The sequence below is a fragment of the Ochlerotatus camptorhynchus genome, unplaced genomic scaffold, assembly GCF_037179485.1.
Source record: "Ochlerotatus camptorhynchus isolate MF236.1 unplaced genomic scaffold, CSIRO-AGI_Acam_v1.1 ptg000471l, whole genome shotgun sequence".
NCBI classification, from domain to species: Eukaryota; Metazoa; Arthropoda; class Insecta; order Diptera; family Culicidae; genus Ochlerotatus; species Ochlerotatus camptorhynchus.
Genome location: NW_027040957.1, coordinates 1319885 through 1340150, shown reverse-complemented (window position 1 = coordinate 1340150; position 20266 = coordinate 1319885). Strand labels below are relative to the sequence as shown.

At 38.4% G+C, this 20266-nt stretch overlaps 1 long non-coding RNA gene across 1 annotated transcript in view; it reads right to left on the bottom strand.

The window, feature by feature from the left end:
• The window catches only part of LOC135712341 (uncharacterized), a 282237-nt gene that overhangs the window by 221608 nt on the left and 40363 nt on the right, over nt 1–20266 (bottom strand). The gene's annotated exons all lie outside the window — the stretch shown is intronic.

The following is a 20266-nucleotide window of genomic DNA, read 5'->3' as shown; positions in this document are numbered from 1 at the left end:
CGCTCGTATATGTCAGTCTCAGAGCACCTAAATTTACATCAATTTTTCTAAGTGTGCAATTTACATTATATAGCATACCAATATATGTACATTATAGATCGAGTAAAGTTATGAGACATTTCATATAATATTCCAAATATTGTATGCAACCGTCCATCTTTGTAAGCAACATTGCTTGCAAGTTTCTAGTGAAAAGTATGTTCACATGCATGGATGTTCGCATCACCAGTAAAATTCAGAATTTTTATCTGTGCAGTTCCTCTTTGGAAATAGTGATTGAAAATAAGGGGCTGTCTTCGATGTGTCTTAGAATAAGCGGCTATAAAGCTGACAAAAGTAATTGGTATGCACAAAAAGACCTGTAATTCGTGATTCAATCAGTTTAAAAAGTCCATTCATGGACTACATTTCTCTGGTTCGAACGAAATCTCGAGCCTTCCTCTTGATCGAGCCCATCAGTGCTCGCACAGTGAAAACGAACAAGTATTTCGATCAGCGAATTTCTTCCATTTTGCCCGCATTTGCTGGATGTCCTTGACTGCCCCGCCGCTTCGTCGAAGTCGCTGCTTTGAAATTGCCCAGTATTTTTCGATTCGTTGCAATTCCGGGCAATTAGGAGGATTCATTAGCTTGGGGACAAAATCGAGCTTGTTGGTAGCAAACCACTCCAGAACCACCTTGGAGTAGTGGCAGCTGGCCAAATCGGGCCAATAGATGACTTTGCCCGTATGCTTGCGGATGAACGGCAATACACGCTTTTTCAGGCATTCTTCGATGTAAAATTGGGATGTCATCGTCGAGGATGTGACGAATGGTTCCGTTTCAGGCCACAACTGCAAATCGCTTGCCAAATCATGGCCTTCTTCGCGAACTTGTCCGCAAACACGAACTTGAATCTTTCCGATCAAAATACAGCCCTTGTGTTTCGTCAAAACATGGTCGTACAAGAGCCTCGCATGCTTTTTGGCCACGGAATTCTGCTTCATGTGCCTGTTCAACCTGTATCCTTCCCTGGCAAGGATGTTCCGCACCGTTTGAAAGTTGGCGTTGTATCTTCTGACCACATCTCGGATCGAAAGACTGGGGTTGGCTTTAACGCACCTCAACATCTTGCTGCGCAGCTGACGATCATGGCTCCAGTTTTTTCGTAGGACTGCTGATTCCTTTCCACACTCAGGGTTTCCTTGTAGGTTTTGAGCACTCGAAAAACTGTTGTTTTTGGCATCTTCAGCACTTTAGCCAGCTTGGAACCGGACCACTCTGGATTTTCCAAGTATTTGTGCACAATATTTTTTCTTCTATCGAGTTCCATTTGACGTTGTTTCTGAACGCGATCGACTACTTTGATCAACCAGTTGTTCTCTATAGAAGTGTAAACAAACCACTGTCAAAGACTTTCGATTCCCAACACTAGAGGCGTGCTAGCGGCGAGCGAGGGGCGTACACACTAAGATTTTGGTTCCGTGTTCGGTAAATTTTACCGAAATCAGAACAGCTGAATGTTCGGTAAAACTTTGACCTTCATTTTAAAGGCTATTGAATTTGAAAATAATTTTAAAACATGTTCAACCTTGTTTAAATGATCAAATCTTGTCATTTTAGTGCAGATTTAGTTTCAAAGTAGCTGAAAAGCAATTGAATTGAATTGCATAAATTTTACCGAACTGTTCAGCTGTTCAGATTTCGGTAAAAATTACCGAAGTCGGCGATAATTTCTAAGTGTGTACTTACTTTTAGTCAGCCTTTACCACGTGGACAGTTTATTTATTTATTTGCCGTCCATCAAGAGTAGACCGATTTGATACAATGACAATTACATTTTGTCATATTTCTAATCAATATGATATCGAACAACCTAGACTTAACAGTATATTGTTTACATGTTAGTACTTTCGCGTGTTCATAAATTAAGGAAAAGAATTGAAGTATTGCTTCAATTTGGTTTTTGTCATTGTAGAGTCAATAGTTTCGCTATGCTTATTATAAGTTGCCATCATCTGATTTAATGGCCCAAATTCGGCATAGCTTGTACGATGGTGGCTTGTACTAAAAATATACCGATTTCGTATTTGCCGGGTATGTAAAAATTTTATTTTGATAAAAGTGTTATTGAATCAATGCGATGCAAAACGACATCTTTTACAAATGATGCTTTTTTTTAGAAGGGAAGAGGGTTTGCAAATGTACAGGGTTCATTGTTGTTTTCACACAAGAGGAGAAGGTCTAAAATCTCTTAAAAGTTGTACACGTGGAATATGGACAGTTCCTAAAACAATTCTTCCACTTTTACCCTCCTAAATTCTTAGAACTTTTTTGAGGAGATCATTCTCGATATCAAATCTCGAAAGAGGAATTGAGAATTCAGTAGTTTTTATTTTTCAATATTCGACTAATCAGTCTTTCATTGATTGTAACGAACATTTAAATAGTTTTTTATTATTCTCATGGTTTTTTAAGCGTATTTTTTCTGAGGATCATTCTTATTTGCATCGGAAAGCTGGACAAAATTCAAACGTTTGTTCTAGTCAATTAAAGACTGATAAGCTAAATATCCCAAAATCAATATCGAATCTCGATTTAGTACCTTTCACCAGGTGGAGGATAATTTGGCCAAACAGCTTTTGATCTCTACAATATTGTTAAATTAACTTAGGATCCAGGCTCCGCTAAGCTATCGCAATTGAGACTTGACAATTATATAGTTAATTTAAAAAAAAATCAAAACCTTCCTTTGAAGCACGATTAAGACCATATTTCGGAAATCTACGAGACAAGAAATAGCAATCCTAAAACACACTTTAAAATGTGATTTAGGCCTTATTACCTTTGTGATCCTAACTTATAACTATGGTTTTAAAATTGGATTCAACACGTCTTTTCGTCTGCCACCAATTACCAGCCACACAAACTCTTTCATCGCTCTCACTCGACAGTATCATTGGCCGTAATGTTGGCCTATGGATCTAAGATTGGGCCCATCGCTAAAAATCTGCTATTTATCAATTTCATCTAGATGAACGCGTCATTGGAACGGCAGTAATGGATATTTTGGGTCGCTATTAAAAATTTAGTCGATTGCTGAATTTATGGATGGGCCCAAATTAGGGCTTAGGGTTTTGAGAGCAATATGCTCTTGATCTCGAATTAAAAAATCAAATCAAAAATCAAAATCAAATTGACCGCCCACGGTTGCTGCTCTGTTATTACCAGATCAGCTGCAATTACACAGAGAACCAACAGATGATGTTTGGGACTAACATTCATCCTCAATGTGTAAGAACTGGAGATCTAATATTTAGCAATACCAGCGCCGGCCGTGTCCGAATGCAGGTCAACTAGGGAATAGGAAGAAATGTGTTGACATGGTACTCGCTGTGAAGGAAACCGAGAAATCCTCTGCGCTTCCACGAGAAATCACTGGGATGTTGGATGTGGGGAAAGGTTGCACGCACACGCAGGGATCGTTTTTTGGTAGAGCGATTATAATACACAAACACACACACACACACACACGCGCGCGCACTCATCCAATTTCTATTTTTAGATCAGGACCCACACTGTGGTAAGTGATGCGATCAGTGTTAAAGAAGAATTTGTTTTCATTAAAATCTAGTGGGTATAGAATAAGGCAAAGTGAAAAATTGCAAGGAAGGGGACGGGCCTGGGATTGAACTCCCGGACCTTCTGCTCAGTAAGCAGAAACGGTAACCACTGAGCTACCAAGCCTCGTCAACAATATGCTCTTGATCTCGAATTAAGCGATATACTGAATACAAAAAGACAGACATGGGGGTACACCGATGGGGAGCTAACAACTTAGGAGAACACAAGATGGCACTAACTACTGAATCCTCAGATCTATCCGTTTTCATAACACATAAACTAAATTCAAGTAGTCGAGATCTTAAGGATGCGGATAACTCGGATCTAGCAACACAATGGAGGGTGTTTAATTAAGCCATGACCAACGCACGTGGTCGATATCGTGATAAGCTTTACTACCTGCGATAACCTTTACCTGCCTGCGAGCCCAATTCGAAAGAAATGCGTGTCTAACAAGCAGTGATTGGACATGAGCCTCGACATGACATGTCGAGGTCGTCAGTCACGGCTCATGTCCAACCCTTTGAACCACGGCTTGTTCGACACCTGTGGTAAAATAGAATGTAGATCAGATCACTCTCATTCCATTTTTGTTGGTGAGGAATTGCTGACGGGTAATATTAAAGTTGTACACGCAAACCAAAAATCTATTACAATGAATGTTAGTTCCATTTCCTATCATCCTCTGTTCATGAACATCGCAGCGAATGTTAGAAGTTGACCTTGCAGGCGATGTAATGGTTTTTTGCCTTTTTTATTTCGTGTTCTGTCTGTGCTTTCACCTACACAAGCAAGAATTTGCCTTGATTTTTATGTATAACACGGTAGAATGACGCACACCCTTGCCTCGAATCTCTCCAGTAGAAAAAGCATACGAAGTCGAGTGTGAGAGGAAATGAGCGCTTCTTGTTTGCTTTTAGGCTATCCTTATTCAGAAGCATGGAGAGAGCAGTGGAGAAGGCACAGGTCTGATAATCGCAACGTTCGTTGTTCGAGTCCAGTCGGCAACCCTTTTTCCTATTTTTTTTCGACATAATTAATTTAGCTCACTAATACACTCTACATTTTCGGTCTCCAATTTTCTTGCATTGGACCGCAGCTAGGTATATCGCATCCTCGGTTCATGCGGTCTCCACTAACATCCTCTGATGATGAATCCCACATAATTGTAAGAGAATCTTACATCCACCGGTTGGGTGAGGTACTTAAATTTATATTTGTTTGTGTTCTTGTTCTATTCTTGTCTACCGAACGCGGATTCTAACTTTATTTTGTTTAGCGTTGGAAAATTTCGCGAGAATTAATGAAGCTTTCCAGGAAATGCTTGCGAGTCATTGAATGTTTTCGCAAACTTTTGTATCACTTTCCTGTTGATTGATTAGAGACCTGAATTTCTCAGTTTCATACAGGAGAGGTTAAAACTGGGATTTCTTCTTCCGTTCTCTTCTCCCACTTCCTTATATTTAGTTCTTTTCTTTTCAGAAAGGAAGTTATGGCGCTAAACCATATATAACCATGTACAAGAGTAAGTACCAGAGGAAAATGGAGTATCAATTAAGATGTACCGTAAAACGGGGTAACATTGATAGTTTTTTAAAGTATATTCTAAATATTTTTTACAGTAATGAATGTTTTTCAAATTTTATATTTTTAAAACAGGTACTGAAGATCCAAGAGTCAATTCGTAAGTAATATGTTGAACGAAAATTAAAGCATTTGCACTATTTTTTTAGTTTTGTGACCGAACTTCAGTATTTTGTTTTGGGGTTACTTTGATAATGCTCGATGAATGTAGAAAAAAATGAGTGAAACTCAAACAATTAAGTTCTTTAAATATGAAACTTTGAATGAGAATATAATCAGAAAACTTCATAAGCAATAAGAATACAACATCGAATTTGTGATGGCTGTATCGGAAATACATTTCATAAGTGATGGTTTGAGTGCTTTTTCAAACAGGCGAAAATCACGAAAATGGTTTTTTAATATTTTTGTAAAATATGTAAAAATTATGTACGATATCAACGAAAATACCCTAAGCTACAATATGGAACCAATGTTTCTTATTTGGAAAAAGCACAGCGAGTAAATTTATTCTTTACTAGCTGAGTGTGCCCGGTCTTGCTCGGGATTCAATATAAGCTTGAGTTTATGCGCCGATTTAAAAAAAAAGCATGCTATATTGTACGTAGCCCCCCCCCCCCCCTATTATATAAGGGGCTACCCCCTATGATTATCTCCTTATAACCCCACACTCGCCCCCACATGCCTAATTTGGTTCCATTTGCTTGATTAGTTCTCGAGTTATGCAGAAATTTCTGTTTCATTTGTATGGGAGCCCCCCCTTACAGAAGGGGGAGGGGTTTTGAACCATCATAAGAACCTTCAACGGCCCCAAAAACCCCTGTATACAAATGTTCACGCCAATCGGTTCAGTAGTTTCCGAGTCTATAAGGGTGAGACAGACAGACAGACAGACAGACAGACAGAAATTCATTTTTATATATATAGATATTATACTATCAAAGTTACCCGCGTTATCAAAGATACCCCGTTTAACGGTACACGTTTCATCTATTTATTTGATTCTGAAGTGTCGTGTTTAAATCTTCGATTTAAACACACCCATGTTTCTGAATAATCTTGCCCCTTCTAGTCCTGGCCACTTTGATGTGTTTTGCGCAACTCTTGATCCATTAAATTAAAAACAATAGTTTATCTACGCAGTGAGAGGGGAGGTCGTAATCCTCTTAAAAACTGCTATGTATTTTATGAAAAACCCCTAATGTAGAACAGAAAACAAATAGAAGGTACATCCATTATATTCCGAAATACTTTCAAGATGGTGTTAGATTAGATTAGATTAGATTATTTAGGCCATTCGAAAGTTATCCATTTTAGTGCCACGCTGTGGGAGAATTCTGAATTAATCTGTCAATTTTGTCCAAATTCCCACTACTCTGCAAGAAAATTAAATTACTGTGAGAAGAACTACCCAAGTACCCGACAAGCGCGCTAATTCGCCTTTTTGCAATATAAGGCTAATATGCGGCTAATATAAAGCAAAAACTCGCTAATTGATGGTTACTTGGGTAAAATGACTCTCGCAAAATGAGCGCCGCTGGTTTCACCTTGTTTAGAACCTGTGAAAAGGATCACTTTGCCCTAATTATTTCTGCACTGCATGAAAAAGCACAAATTGTACCAGCAAAACATAAATCGCGTTATTTTTTGTTTATCCGAATAAATGCTTTATAGCAAAAAATATGGGTTTAACCATTGCGAGAAATGCTGTGATTTATGAAAGCAGAAAAACCAACGCATAAATTTCAGTTGCCAATGACCGTCACTACTTGTCAAAACCTTACGGTACACTTTTCCTAAATCAACAACACAGAAGACGATTGTTCACACGCTTTGATCCTACACTGTATAAAAGCTCAGATGCCCGAATAAGACTCAGTATGGCAATCACGTGCCTCTCTTTACACGTGTTTCATTATTAACACAGGCGGCGTGCTGCAGCTGTAGAGAGTAGGTAGCTATAGAGCATCATTCTAACGCTTCCAGGGCAGCATCAATTCTATCTGCATAATCAAAGCCCAAAGGCTCAACCCCGGAACCGGAAGAAGATACGGACACCTACCAGCACGAGTGATCTGGAAAAGACTCATCGGAATGCTTTAATGTGCTGGGAAGCTACGATCTCCATTGAGCGTGCACATAAAAATTCCCAGCAAAAAACGTTTGTGTTTGCTGATAAGCGTGACAAAATATGGCATGTACTATCTTTGTTAACTGACACGGTTTTATGACTCTTTGTTCTTGTAATAATTATTACGATTTTATTTATGAAAACATTGTCAAAAGGACGCTTTCTCAATCATATTTTAATCCACGTGAAATGATAATCAGAAGCTTAATGAACCCGAGTCCGTTGAATTTACCGCTTAATTCCATCCATCGACCGCACGCCAACCACTTTACTCGTAAAACAGACAAGAGCTGTTCAGAAAATTAATTACGGAGTGTTTTAAAATATTTAAAAAGCAATTTACTTTATGTAATGATGCTTTCATCCTATACATCCTGCCACCCACCAGCTGCTGTTTTTTATCTGGGATGCTTTCTGATTACATTAATGAAAAAAAACGAGTATCAGCAGCGGAAATCGAGTCCGATGATCGGATGGGTTTTCCGAAGTCAGTGAAAACCAGCAATAGGAAGAAAAAAGTACCATTTAATCTGATAGCGCCCACACCAACAGTGCGTTTTTTACATTCGGGAAAATATCATCGTCTACGAGATAAGGACGAATCTAATGATAGAGGGAAAATAATCCTAACTGAAGATGGTTTGGCTGCAGATGGCTTAATTTTATTTCAAAAGCGTTCATGGATGTTAGATCTTGATTTTAAAATATTGGAAATCAATTGAATAATAACATCTTCTCCATCTTATCCAGTACGGCAATCTTCATTACTGCCATATGAGAATAAGAATTATTTCAGAAGAATTGCGAGAACACCAGGGAACATCAGAGATCCACAGGGCAGTTCAATTAACTTCAAGAAAATTCAAGGAATTTTACAGAAGTTCCAAGAATTTCAGAAAATTTCAAAGAAGTGAAATGATTTTTAAGCAGCGTTATTTTCATCGAGTTTTCTTAAGAAAGATCAGAAAACTTCAGTCACAATGGAAACTTTAAAATTAACTAAAATCGTGGAACATCAAGTTTTAGAAAAAATGTTTGAACTTTTTTTTTTCATGCAATATTTATATGATTTGTACAAAGGAAACAAATATTTAGTAAAGCATATGTATTCTGCATAAAAAACATTTTTGAAAGATAAGTTCATAAGTTGTAATAATAGTTGATGATCAATGGTTTTGGTCAATATTAAACTGTTCAGTGTTCATTAGACTTACACTGTAAAGTGTATAGTGTTAAAGAGCTTAACAGTATTTTTCCAGTTAGTTTTTATTTTAGTCAAATTATAAAACCTATTCAAATTTCGTATTTGTTAGTTAATAGTAAATTAGTTTCAAACATAGATTTTGCACATCATTTTTAATGAATTAGTCTATTTGAACATTTTTTCCTAAATTAATATGTTCTCAGGTTATTGAATGTTTTACAGATAGGGAATTGTTGATTTCCGGAAAAAAATCAGGACAACTTTTTAAAAAGGTCTAATTTCATCGTTTTTTTTTTTTCAGTAACTTAAAAATTTAAAAATATAAAACCTTCAAAACTAAATACAAGGGAATTGTAGAAACTTCAGTTTGCGCGTAGCTGTCAACACAAGCAGCTATGTTTTTTTTTTTTTTTTAGAGAGATTTTTAGCCATAGGCTAGTTCATCTCTTAAAACAAGCAGCTATGTGTTTTTTTCGGTGCGAGTCGCGCGATAGTCTGTTTTTCGATATCAACCCATGGCTTCGGTGCTTGCTCAATGTTTGAAGTTCGTTCGCTTTAGCTGTTACCCCGTTGGAAGCAAACAACTAGTGGAGATGACGCGGATCCCACTCAGATGATCGATACATACCGTATAGCGGAGGATAAATCTATGTGTTTTTTTTCCTTGGTTTGTTTTCCGTCGATCTTGTTTTTTCCGTGCTGAGCACCAATGCTACCGACGCCAGGAAGGCAACTTCCACACCTGGACCCTACCTATCGACCCCATCAACTCTTTAACCGGGGACCAACGGGTGATCAGAGATGTTATGCCTCACAACATCCCGGTGGCACCAACTAGGATTGAACCCAGGCCTGTTGAGGTGAGAGGTAATCACGCTTACCACTACACCACCGGCGCCGCTGATAAATCTATGTTCATCACGTTCAAATCAGAGGAATCCATGTTTCATTGCTTATTGCAGAACCGTGAACAATTAATTTTCCATTATGCCGATGAAAAATCAGTCGAGATACTCGTGTCGCCTGCGAGGGGCACCGTTCAGGACATGAGAGATTTAGACCCACCACCAGAAGTGCCGGATTGCGATCTAGCATTGGTGATAGGAAAATACGGTGATGTAAAGCGTGTAGTACGGGGGAAATTCCAATTGCCTTGGGCCTCGATATGCTGACAGGTGTCCGGAGAATTTACATGTACGTAAAAAAGGAGATTCCCAACAGACTGCATTTGCTCAATTTGAACGGGAACATATTCTACCAAGGGAAGAACAACTTGCATTTCCTTTGTAAGATGGAGGGGCATCAGATGAACTTCTGCCCCAAGTGGAAAGAACGGAAGCAGCCAACAGGAAGATGATACCAAACAACTGAACGAAGAAGAAATGTATGTATGCTGATGTAGTGACTGGAGGTGCATTGCCAAACGAGGAAGCGGTTGAGGTCCTGGAAGAAGAGGTGGTGGTGGTGATGGATGTGACGTCCCTGGACGCAGAAGAACATTGGAGAGGAAGCAAGCGCTGCTGAGTGCAAAAACGATGCTTATTACTACTGGGATCGGCGATCCGCTCCCGAGCTGTTCTATAGACCCGATTCTCTAAAGTGAGCTGATGACCCACGGTTCATTTTTTTGGAACCACAGGTCATCAGCTCACTGATATCACAAGTCTAAACCATTCAATTCATGACTCATAGTGAAACTTTCCAACAAAGGATTCATTACTATATTACTAGGATTACATTACTCTCACCTTTCCTCGCATCATTTTCTGGGGGAGCGGAAGATCCGCACAAAAGTAAATAACCGATGAGCGAAATGCAGCTCTCCAGCTTATCAGCTCAGCTCCGGATCCGAATCATCTACTATCGAACTGAAAGCTGTTTAGGATGACAACTTTTGGACCCGTCCAGCTCTTCGGATCTTTTTTCCTCAGAGCTGATGATCTGGAACTGAAGCCATAGCTTGAGAAAAGGTGTAACATCGTGTGCCATGATGTGAATCATATCATCGCGTGTGACATAGCTGTAGCTCTCTCGCATACATTTTTTGCTTTTACTGGTATGTTTTTGGCACATTTTGCGCGCATGTTGGCTACGCGATGGTTGATCAGTTGTTGCGTTAGTGACGTTTTCCATTGAAAAGTAGAGTCATATTGTAAGGTACGGATTTATTGGTTTAGACTACTTTTACGATTTTATGCAGTTTTAAGCAATAAAACCACTAATTAATTTTACGATTTTGAATTTCTGTCATAATTTCTATAATTTCAATGTGCGCTGTTCAAAAGAATCGACTCCCTTTAGTGAGCTGAATGGTTTTGATCCACACAGCCAGATGAGCTATTTTGCCCACCTCTAATTACTATTACAAATTCTGGCTAGTGGACTATACCGAGAAGGAGTGGATAAAAGACAAAGAGGAGGCCAAGCGGCTGGTGCGTCTGAAGGGAAAACAATTGGAAGAAGCAATGGAGTTGAGGGCACGATGAAAGCGGATGCTAAACCTTCCAGAAATATCACGAACACAGGGAAGAGACAGTAGGGTTTTTGATCTAATTTCCGTCCGTCCTCGTTTTTGAACGGCTGTGAACAAAAAAAAATATTTCTGTCAAAGATGACTTCTAAATTTATTCACCTTTCCATACGTACCCTTGGATTTGATAAAGAGTCACAAATTGTTGAGATATTGTTCAAAATCTAATACTGCTTCTTGATTCTAAATTTGTCCTACGAGTTTCAATTCCATTCTAACGCATTGAAACGCCATTTGATTTACTCCGTCCTACGGATAAACTTAGATTAAGCGCATTCGCTAGGAGCGCTTCGTTAGTTTTGAGAACAATGAGTGTACACGCTATTTTGAGGCTACTCAGTGACTGGGTGGATCGCACTCATTTTTGCATGCTGTATGGAGTTGTCAAAAAATGAGTAAACTGGTTTTTCTCTGATGAGTGAGATCTACCCAGATTCTGGGTAAATGGTTCTGATATAAATCATTTCCGTTAGTAGTGCCGGCAAGAAACGAAGACGAGGCAAGGGATCCGGACGTATTACTCCCAAGGATTTTAACAAAGGACAGGTGCCTGGTTTCGGTAAGGCCAACATTGTATGGCCAGGATTGTCAGCGCCGATTATTCGAGGTCGCGAGCTTGTCCAACAGCAGCAGCTTCCGGAAGATAAGGAGCGGGAAGCCAAGCTCAAGAAGATTCGCGATGAGATGGTGAACTTCAAACGGATGAAGCTCAGTCCCCTTGAGCAAGGTTGGCCTGGATATAAAATGCCTAGCCGTAGTATAAGACCGCCGTATGCAGTTGGAGAGGACCACTTTGAAGGATACAACACCAAATTTAATTTTCTTCCCGGACGAAAAAATGTATATGCAAAGCATTCATTAGGGCGTTTATTCGTTTATATCGAAATGGGTAAGGTTAACTCAGTTGACAAATGTCATCATCTGAGTAACCGTTACCCAGTTTCATACATTAGCACGTTTACTCAAATTTTAGTAAAAGCATGTTTACTCATTTTTGAGTAACTTCCCTTTTGGCTGAACTGAGTGATTTTCGACTCAAAAATGAGTAGCATCGAAATAGTGTGTACATATTCATACAATGCGCGCTATATAATAGGGTTCATGTTGTAGCTAATGAACTAACGCATCGGAACGCATCGGAACAAATCTATTATTGATTTGTGCACGGTGAAATCATTGATATTATTGATCTTTTCTGATCGATAGAACGGAAATGTGCGATTACGACGAAGTAGCGCTCTACCCTAAGCTTTGTGCTACATAGAATCGTATCTCTCTCAGTTATTGTGAGCAGTGTGAATGAGGCAAAGAGTAAACGAGCGAGTGCTGATATAATTTTATATATTGCTAGATGGGTTTTGAACATAGTCAGAAACTGGCCATTTCTTCGAGGGGTTATCCTGGATACTCGATTTTGCTGTCATTGATGTTGTTATTGGATTCTGATGTTATTTGATGTGTCGCATGCTGGGTTTGGCACAATTCAGATCACTTCTAGTCTTAATAATCATACTCGCCGGAAAATTTTCTTGCCATTTCTCCAGAATCAGTTGACCAATTTTAAAATTATAATATTCAATAGTGTTCAATGGGACCACAAGACCATTCATTTTGTGGTTGCTGAGAAACACGAGTTACTATATTTTGTCACGGACGCACATATACACACATACACACTAGGGTGCTTTATATTTAAAAAAATATATTTATACTGTGATGGGCCACCCTTCAGATTGATTAAAAGCCCCAAAAATGAGCCTGTATAAAAAAAATGTTAGGATTCATTTAGGTTTAGGGGTCGAGTAAATTATTTGTAGTTTGTATGGGAATTACTATGGAAGAACTTTAAATTTCTCAAAAGCGGCCTAAATTTGGTTCTAGCTATTCAAATGCTGAAAAAATATGTATAAAAAGCAAGCCTGTTTTTGTAACAGTTTAGTACCAATTCAAGAATGATCAGAATGTTTTTTTTTTATCTTTATTAAGGAGACGTTGATCGTTGTTAGGGAGGGACTCTAACGGAACTATCAACTCTACACTTTCATCTCCTCATCTATCGTATAAAATGGCCACTTTAAGTCTGATATTTGACGTTATCTCCAACTACATAATTGAGTGTACATTTTTTATCACATTTTCAAGTCTTTTGAAAAAAAAAATCAAATAAAATTCTCTAGGATTTTTAGCAATTGACAACTTTTAAGTTTAAGGATGTATTTCCAGGGCCACAGTTATAAAGCAAGACCATGCTGGAGGTGGGGGACTTAAGGAGTATCAAAAGGTTATACACATATTTAAAATCTTAACTCGCTAACAACTGTTTACAGGTAGAAGGAGAGTTCGTTATTATTATTTTAATAAATTACTAATTAATTATAAATTATTTTTCTTACAAATCTTGAATTTGATTAAACATAAAATTAAAAATTAAATGCTTTTATGCATTTTACCATTATACACTCTACACCAGATACACTCTACACATCAGTTTTCTTCACACAAAAAAAAAATTAAAAAGGGGAGTGCTTTGAAAAAAATGACAATTTTACTACTAAACACGTTTTCACAGCGATTTTTTTCTCAGTGTATATTTTCTCGAATAGATCATTTTGTTACTTACAACCTCTTCTCAGACGTCATTATGATCAAATATACCATTTTCAAGTTATGATTTTCTGACAAATAGAACCCATTTTTTGCATAGGCCATTTTGCATATTTTTTTAGTCCGGTAAAATTTATATTTTTAATGGAAATTGCAACCAACATATGTGCAAAGATGTATTTAAATCGCAGAGAGTCATGTCCAACCGATTTGCTATTTGGCGTGGAAATGCTCAATATTCTTGTTAACGAAAAAACGAAAAAACAGTTCTCACAAACACAAGTCGATTCGCAGTTCATACGCTCCAACCCACCAACGCCGTACTGAAATACCGTTTATTATTCGTCGTCATGGTAATTTTCACTTTCACTGAAAAATGTCTTCATCTGACCTTTGAAAACGACCTCTTACTTTCACACTTTCGCCCTAACAATGCGGAACCAATTTGAAAGTAAAAATTGAAATCCGACACTCGGAAATCAAATCAAGTTGCGTGCAAAGCCTGGGCGAAATTGATATACGACGTTTTCCTGTCACCACCTTCACCCCCTTCCCCCTTCTCCCTCATTCCACCACGTCTCGAACATAAGCTTACACGCATTCTACCGTACTCTGGAACTGCCACCACCCCCACGACGTTCCGTTACCACTTCCCTGACGACGACGACGACGAGGATAGACAAATTTCCCTCTTTCTCTCGATATGTCTCGTGCTCTACAAGCTACCGGTCTATAATTGCGTCTTTCAGAAGCAGGCTTCTGGTTCAATTACTTTTCAGGACTTCCAGCGACATGCAGCAGATGATTTTCCCCTTGACTTTATTCCATTGTTCTCTCTTTTACAAAACAAAAATTACCAGTAGGTCCATATTGCGAAATTGTAATTTAATTGCCGTACAATTCCACCCAGAAACGTGCAAAAATGGAATTTCAGTCGACTGTTGACTGTTTGTTGTTTTTAGTTGAAACTGAAGGGTGCAGTCAACCGATCCTGGCGAGTTGTTAAAGTAAAAGCGGTCTGGCTTAATGAAGGAAATTTTAGTTTGTTTTTTTTTTGGCATTTCCCTCATTCTGTAAGCCGTCGCTCCTTTTTAGCCAGCAGTTTAAACCATGGACTTTGATTTACGATATCTTCACATCCACCCTTTACCGAATTTGTAGCCATCGTTCTGAATGGTCCGGGGTTGATTTACACGCGATGTCCACCCTCGCGCGCATTTTTAGCAATTCGTCTCAATCTAACAGTGGCTGAATCAGCCTACATTGAAATTTACAAATGTTTCCCTCTACAAAATTTGTTAAATGGAACACTTGAGTGATTTGAGGAATAATGAAAAGGTTATTGGAGTAGTTGATTAAATAAATGAATAAATGAATTGATTGCCATCGCTTCTTCAATCTGCAGTAAATTCCGATCAAATAAAAGCGGAGATAAAATATGTATCGCTCATGTTTCATTTGGTGTCGAATATTTTGAAAACTATCTCACCGATGAATAATGCTACAACTCACTAATTCGTCATTTTCTTCTTCTTATTCTTTTTCTTTGGCGCATTTCAAGTTTATTGCTTATCGCATATTAGCTTATTGCGTTCTCTCAACATAGCTTATTGCGTTCTCTCAACACAACCACAATTATTAATTGAGAGCTTTCGATGCCTGTACCATTTTTGCATTAGTATAATTGTGTGGCAAGTACAATCGTCAATCATAGTCTATGCACAGCGAAGTCGAGAAATTTTCCTACCCAAAAAATTCCTAGACTGAACCGGGAATCGAACCAAGCCACCTCTAGCATGGTCTTGCTTTGTAGCTGCGCCTTTACCGACTGAGCAAGGGAGGCCTAAGAGGACTGAATCAGCGTACATTGGAATTTGCAAATGTTTTACTCTAAAAGATTTATTAAAGTAAATTTGAGTGTATTGTGCGAAAAAAGCAAAGGGTTATTGGAACTGTTAATTCAATAAATGAGTTTACATGGCTTCTACAACCTGCAGGAAATTTCGATCAAATGAAAGCTGAGGTAAAATGTGTATCGCCCATATTACATTTGGTGTCGAATATTTTGAAAACTATCTCACCGATGAATGATGCTACAACTCACTAATTCATGGAAGAGCGATAAAAAACGTTTTTTTTTATCGACACATTCAAAACCACATGGCTAGGAGCTAGGATGTCTGATTCATACTCCCCCTATCCGGCTCTGGAAATCTTTCGTTTACGATCCGGATTTCCACCACCCACCCACATCCCTGCTATGAACTGGAGTGCTCCAGACACACTCTGCTGCCGATTTCCATTCTTCGTTTTCTTACACATCCTTTCTTCCAATATTTACACTTGATATTTGTTGTTGAAAATTGCAAAAACCAGCCAGCTACACTGTAAAGATAGACATCTACTTTAGAGTGGAACTGGGGTTGCATCTGTAGAGGAGATTGTTGGCTTGAAGTGCATGGGGTGCAAGCGTAAGATATTCACACAAAAATACAATATTCCAGTAGAAAGGATGGATCTGTTTGGGCGACCTGCACCGTCCTCGACCAGCCCGCATCTTCCGCAAAACGAACCTCAATAAAATGGTAAGCCTTTGCATTGTGGAATGAAGTGACATTCCTGCTTCGTTTGGGATGGCAATCAGAAACAAAAACTGTCGTACTGTAGCCACAGTTGCAACGGGAGATGCCGAGTCAAGTGCACAGTGGTCGAAGATGTTAGACTAGTTGTCCTCTTTTAAAAATTGTTAGTCAATCTGAGTGGAGACTTTCCCAACTCAATTGGCAAAGGCTCAGCTATATAGCAATACCAAACTTGAGGTGGTTTGTTCGATGTTAACTTGAGTTGCAGTTTCAAAAAAGACAAATTACCGAGAAAAGGCTTCGTACAAAAACAATTTCATAGATGGAACGACAAATTTCGCTCGGTTGGTTATAAGGCAGGCGCAGAAATATCGATCAACATGTGCTTCATTTGTGCATCAAAGTTCATAAGCGAAATTATGCATGCCCTACTATAACTGTGCGCTCATATGAGCAAAATTCAGCTGTAAACATCGAACCTGGTGTAGATTCAATCAGCACTTTTAAATGCGAAATTAAAATATTAAAAATTCATAAAAAAGATATGAAAAAATGCACCCTTCAAATACAAACATTTTGATTTTATTTGGACCATCTTACGAATGATCATGTGCTCTTGAAAAAACGTGTACCATCATTCCGAAAAGCATGAAGGAATTTTTGAATGCCAATTTACACTAGGCGCTCTCAAAGTGTAAAAATATTTCTATAGTGATGAAAACAGCCACTTGAAAAAAAAATTACGGCAGCAGCATGCTGAAATAACATAAGAAGGCAAAATCCAGAAATTTAAAAATATGTTAGGTATATGAATGTATCATCCGTAGTTCGTCAGTTTTTAAACGGTGTTTTTACGTGGAGTTTAAGTTTAACTGATTTCAGGAAAATTAAAAGAATATTAAAGAAGTTCTGAGGAAGTTATTAAATCAATTTCGAAAACATCAAGGATGTTCCAAGAACTTTAGGGAATATCAAAAACATTCAAAGAAATTTTAAAAATACTTAAAAGTTCTGAACTTCAAGGGTAATTTCCGAAAACTACAGAGCAGTTAAATAAACTTCAGGAAAATTTCGTGAGCTAAGACGAAAAACAGAGAACTTTGTGACAGTTTTATTAACTTCAAAAAAATTCAGGACCATTCGCATTGCAGAAGCTTCCGGTTAGTAACAAAAGTTTCAGGAACCATTTGGGAACCTAAGGACTGATCAATTACCTTCAGGAAAAAAATACAGGAAGTATATAGATTTCCAAGAACAAAGTCCAGAAAACTTTAGAGAATTGTGGAGTCCCAGGAAGTTCGGAATATTGCGGAATTTCAACGAAGTTCCGAGAACTTCAGGACGAATTTCAAAACTTTATGTTACTATAGTTTCAGTAACATCAGAAAAAATAGGAATAGGAATTTCATGGAGTTTCTATGAATTACAAGGAAATTTATAAAAAACTTCAGGGTAGTCCCGAAAACTTCAAGAACGTCCAAACCTACGTAGGTCAGATTTTAAACGGTGTTTTTACGTGGAATTTCAGTTTAACTAATTTCAGAAAAATTAAAAGATTTTTAAAGACGTTCTGAGGAACTTATTAAATCAATTTCGAAAACATCAAGGATGTTCCAAGAACTTTAGGGAATATCCAAAACATTCAAAGAAATTTACGTAAAAGTTCTGAACTTCGAGATCTTTAAGGGTAAATTCTGAAAACTACAGAGCAGTTAAATAAACTTTCGGAAAATTTCGTGAACTAAGACGAAAAACAGAGAACTTTGTGACAGTTTTATTAACTTCAAAAAAAAATCAGGACCATTCGCATTGCAGAAGCTTCCGGTTAGTTACAAAAGCTTCAGGAACCATCTGGGAACCTTAGGACTGATCAATTACCTTCAGGAAAAAAAATGCAGGAAGTATACAGATTTCCAAGAACAAAGTCCAGAAAACTTTAAAGAATTTTGGAGTCCCAGGAAGTCCGGATAATTACGGGATTTTTAATGAAGTTCCGAGAACTTCAGGATGAATTTGAAAGCTTTATGTTACTATAGTTTCAGTAACATCAGAAAAAATATGGGAACTTTCAAGAATAGGAATTTCATGGAGTTTCTATGAATTACAAGGAAATTTATAAAAAAAACTTCAGGGTAGTCCCGAAAACTTCAAGCACGTCCAAAACTACGGGAAAGTTTTAAGATCTTTCAGATAACTTTCAGATAAGGGCAGTTAACAGAAGTTGCGAACTTAAGTTGAGTCAAAAGATTTAAAAGGAATTTTGGGAAAGTTCCATGAACAAACTGCGGAATAATAAAGGAACATCTGTAAAAAGTTGATCATATCAGCTTCAACTGCAAGACGGAGCCATCAGCTTCCAGGAAACTGCATAAACTTTTATGATATCCAGAAAACTTCAGAGATGTCAAACAATCATATATGCACACTACGAAAAAGTTATGTAAATTTCGGTTCCCTGAGACCGACACATGTAAGCGGCCCTTTTGACATAAGATCTTAACAAGATCTTAAGTTAAGACTTCCGGAAAAGTTTAAAGATCTGCAGTTTTTGGAAGACGATACTAGGCAGTACAAAGATCTTTAAATGGTATCACAAAATTGCTCACCGAGTTCCTTTTTTTTTGCCGTTCGAAGACGACGGGTTTGCTTTCGCGAGAGTGACGTTCATTGGATCCGTTTCTTTGCACGGGTGTGTTTTTTGTAACCAGCGGTGTGTAAGTGTGCTTGTGATTTTCATTGCCTACCGGGAAGCTGGTTCACCGTGTTCGGATGTTACGCTTTCGGCGTGTAGTTCTATCGAGAGTCTCGTCACCGTGTGCGAGTTTGAACACGGTCCGGTTGGTAAATTAGCTGGGGAAAGTGCTGATAATGTGTCCGCCGCAACTTTTGGTGGTGATTTGATGGCCGACGTTGCAGTGAATCAGCGAGTTTACGGCTTGCAAAAATGCTCGTCTGTTGGTCTCTCGCTAATGTCGGAGATGCAAGCTGAAGGATGCCTCGCTGGATACGCCCAAGACTGGACGGGCGGTAGCTGGTGGCCGTGAACAGTTCCTGGGGACAGCACTAGACGCAAACTTCCTCCCAGATGACCATGGCAATGCAAGAAAATTTGTTTTCGTTGAAGGAAGTATTACAAAAAAGGTAATTGCTATTAGATATTTTTGCAAACAGTGACAGATAGCAGACATGAAGCTCAAGAGGAGGTGCCGGGCAAAGGTGTTATATCCTATACAAATTGTAAGTTACAAATTCGCTGTTGTCGTTGTCGTATGCGTCGTCATATTCGCCGTAGGCAGTACTGTTAGTATATTTAAAATTAACCATCAACTGCTGATACCATATGAATTATTGCGTATTTCTGTTGTTCATTACATACCAAGTGAAATTCGAGAACGTAATTTCATTTGAATAAAACAGCAAAAAAGGTTATCTTCCATTTAATTCCACTTAATTTTGGTATCTATGACAGATACGTATTTCGACTACAATGTGCAGTCTTCATCAGTGTCATTCCCACTAAAGAACTTATCAAAATCTAACCCCCTTAAGTACTCATCCCCTAGGTAATACCTAATACCTATGATCTTGACATCAATTCAGCTTATCCTTTACCAAAACGAACCCTGCTGCAAAGCTTACCCTATTACCCAATATCCCAGTGATTCCTCGTGGAAATACAGAGGTGTTCTCGGCTTCCATCAAAACGAGTGTCACGTCAACACATTCCTACCCCTTCCTTTCTTGACCTGTGTTCGGGCGCGGCCGGCGCTGGTATTGCCTACACGCAAACCAAAAATCTATTACAATGAATGTTAGTTCCATTTCCTATCATCCTCTGTTCATGGACATCGCAGCGAATGTTAGAAGTTGACCTTGCAGGCGATGTAATGGTTTTTTGCCTTTTTTATTTCGTGTTCTGTCTGTGCTTTCACCTACACAAGCAAGCATTTGCCTTGATTTTTATGTATAACATGGTAGAACGACGCACACCCTTGCCTCGAATCTCTCCAGCAGAAAAAGCATACGAA